Source organism: Lissotriton vulgaris, chromosome 7 (assembly GCF_964263255.1).
Source record: "Lissotriton vulgaris chromosome 7, aLisVul1.2, whole genome shotgun sequence".
Lineage (NCBI taxonomy): Eukaryota > Metazoa > Chordata > Amphibia > Caudata > Salamandridae > Lissotriton > Lissotriton vulgaris.
In genome coordinates this window covers 1,179,355,862-1,179,359,165 of record NC_141695.1, presented here as the reverse complement: position 1 = coordinate 1,179,359,165, position 3,304 = coordinate 1,179,355,862, and positions in this window count along the sequence as shown.

Below are 3,304 nucleotides of genomic sequence, written 5' to 3'. Positions count from 1 at the left end.
ACAGTTGCACTGATATCCTATTGTAACTTATTATCAGGCTTGGACGACAGTGCACATTGTTAGAAGTGTTGTTGTTTTCATGCAGATCATTTTGTTACTTATTCTGAATGACTGCAATTGTATTGTGTGTTTGATTCAGAGTTAGGTGGAGAAGGTACAATGCCATCTTTGTAACTGAGTAACCTCTCCGTCAAACGTATGCTTTGCCAGCCTGATTTACAGACAGGCCAGACTTCAATATGTAGACGGAAAAAGACTACTCTGTCTCCTCTGCCGTCATACCCTTCTGTTGGCGTAAAAAGAGTAAGGACCTTTGGAGGTCAACCATGTGTCCACCCGCCTGATTTAGAGTGGGGGACGCATGGCCAGTTTTTACTTTTGCAAGGCGGTATGTAACAGTGAAAACATCCATGATCCCCCATGCCATGGTGAGCAGGTATTTTTTTCATTTTCAAAAACAAAATCCTCTTTTGGGATTTTGTATTGAAAATAAAAAATGAACTGAAAATGTGCAGTGCGGCGCCACCATGTTGACATAGCCACACTGACCACTTCCAAAGCATATACATGAACCGATGTGACAGTGGTTTCTGTTAATGCTAAATATGTTTTCTGGGCCGGCAGGCTTCTCTAAATTTGGTGGTAGGAGCATTCTCTCCATGGCGGGTTTAAAGTACTCCGCAATAGTGACGGTACTAACACCATCTGCCAAACTCCAAACCATGCCCTATGTCTTTTTACCTGGTTCGTCTATTGTTGATGTGCCGTTTGTATGCAATTGACTTTTTGTTTTCTACTATTTTTGTGGGCCACATTACTGCTGCAATTTTAATTACATTAAATGAATACAGCTATTTATAAAAAAGACTAAGTCAGAGTATTTCGTAAAATTATTTATGGCACAGTTTTGAATCAACTTTGCTACCCACTTATCCTGCAGTTCAACCCCTTTTCATATATGGAAAGTTTTGACATATGTTCTATTCCTGTATATTTTTGTAAGGACAATATTTCTGACATATGTATGTAAAACTATATTTTGGATTTGCTATCTGTGCCATTAAATAGGCCAAAATTGGTTTGTGGGAGTTTTATTTTGGCATTCTGTTTCATTATGCACTGGAGGTTGCAGAGTTTGTGTGGAGCCTGGGCTTCCGAACATTACATTAAAGCTATCTTTCTGGCAAATGAATCCTTACGAACGGTTATGTACTTTAACAGCCATCAAACTCAACACCCCACTAACATATCAAGTATGGACAAGAGGATAGACTTCATGAGGGTGTTGAAGGTAGTCCATAGATCAAGTGGGATGAGCATTGCCGCTCAGCCTTCAGCACACGTTAAGGACAGTGTTGTGGACATCTAAAAGTAGAGTGTTGTTCACCAGCTTAACCTGAACTCAAGCTTCTGCTGAGTAAGAACTGTGTTATACACCCAGAACATCTGAAGGTTTGTTATTGTTATGTCTTTCAAAATCTTTAGCAGAAAACAAACTTTAAATATAGGATTCTAGTGTAGTTAATACAGAGAAGGAGAGAAAGATTTGATTTTCTTGAGAAGAATGTTACATTGGCCTGCTTTAAAAGTTCCCCCATATTCTAAATGAACATGTAATACAAAAATGTTATAGTGTTAATGATTTTTTAGAAAATTATTTCATTTTATTGAAGAACAGGGATCACATTGGAAGTTATCTATATTCATAAACTTCAATAATTGTTGTCTTCTTTTCTAGTTCCATGCCTAAAGTGGACTAGGATAGTTTCATCATATGACTTGTTTCTTAGTGCTTTGTCTAAAGAGACTGTTCTTGGAACGGAATCTTTATGGCAATTTAGTTTTTGAGTTGTTGTTTGACTAGCCCTATTTCTAACATCTTTTCTGTTTTTGTCTTTTTTTATCTGCAAACTTACCTTGCAATATGCTATGACCTCCAGTTGTTAGATTAACCTCTAACGAGCTTGGAGGATTCATGTGTCTGAGATTTTTAAAGATTTATAGAACTATTTGTTCAATTTTCTGAGTCATTTTGAGTAGTGAGCTTCTGTTATTTCAATAAGCAGCAACCTAAAGAGGTAATTGGCTAACTTTATCCAATTTATGTGTAGAAGATTTTTTGTGCGTTTATATTTTTGTGCCTCATTAACAGCATGCTGAATGTAATTTCACACTCAATCACACATGTATACACTGATATAATACTCTTGTCTTTGAAACAAATTTCCTATGATGTGTAGAAGTGCGTTTTCCTGGCTCTTTTAGAATGGCCCTAAATTGGGTCTAGCAGCCATTGTCATTGTTCATGCTGTTTTCAATGAAATTCCCTAGTTCAGTCACAAACTGTAACTACATTTCAAGGTCCTTCTGTCAATTCACTGTACCGTGTTCATTCATAATGGTGTGCTGCTGTTTATGTATCTGGTTTGCTCCACCGTCTCCAGATGAAGTTAGTGTAAAGGGGAAGACTAATTATTCATGTTGTGGGATATTGCTTAGGTGCTAAGGCAATATGACATTTGACATCATGAGAGTGTGCTCTGGTTTGCTATGGTTTTCGATTATAGCATGATGATTCTGCAGTTCTATTAATTAAATCTAAAATGAATGTATAAAACCCTTGATTTTGAGGCTGAGGTAGTAATATACCTGACCACCTGGGACAAAAAACGTTTTTGATTTTTCATGTATCTGTAATGCTCTTACTGAGAGCCTTCCTGGCAATTACTCAGTTATTGAGTGGGCCCTTTTACTTAATAGATTGTATTTCTGATATTTTTGATATTTTGGGAGGTGCCTTACTTCGGGGACACATTATGTCATGAAATTGAGGTTTAACACAGTCTCCAATCTATCTGAACTTGAGCATGCTGTTGAGGTCAACTTTGGGGACTCAAAATGGTATGGTCTTCTGCATCCACCATACCTTTCCTTTCCCATTTCGTCAATTCAGTGTAACCTGTCCATATGGAGCGTAAGCCTGTGCTTAATGACAAGCGAGGTAATATTTTAATGTGTCATGCGAGCCCTGAAGAATGACATACGCTGGATGGATTCTATCCTTGGCAATTATTGAGAATGTTCCAGAAAATAAAATGTCCTAGTGGTTTGAGGTCGAAATGCTGTAACAGATCTTACCAATGCATCGCCCTATTCAAATGCTTCCCAGCCCTGGTGTGCAGTTGATCATCTGGTCTGTCAAGAGACTCAATTTCATAATGGACATAAGGGTCATTGCGGAGAGTTCATTAGCCTGTCGGCCATAAAAACTTAACGAGAAAATAAAGACCTGTAAATTTGTAAA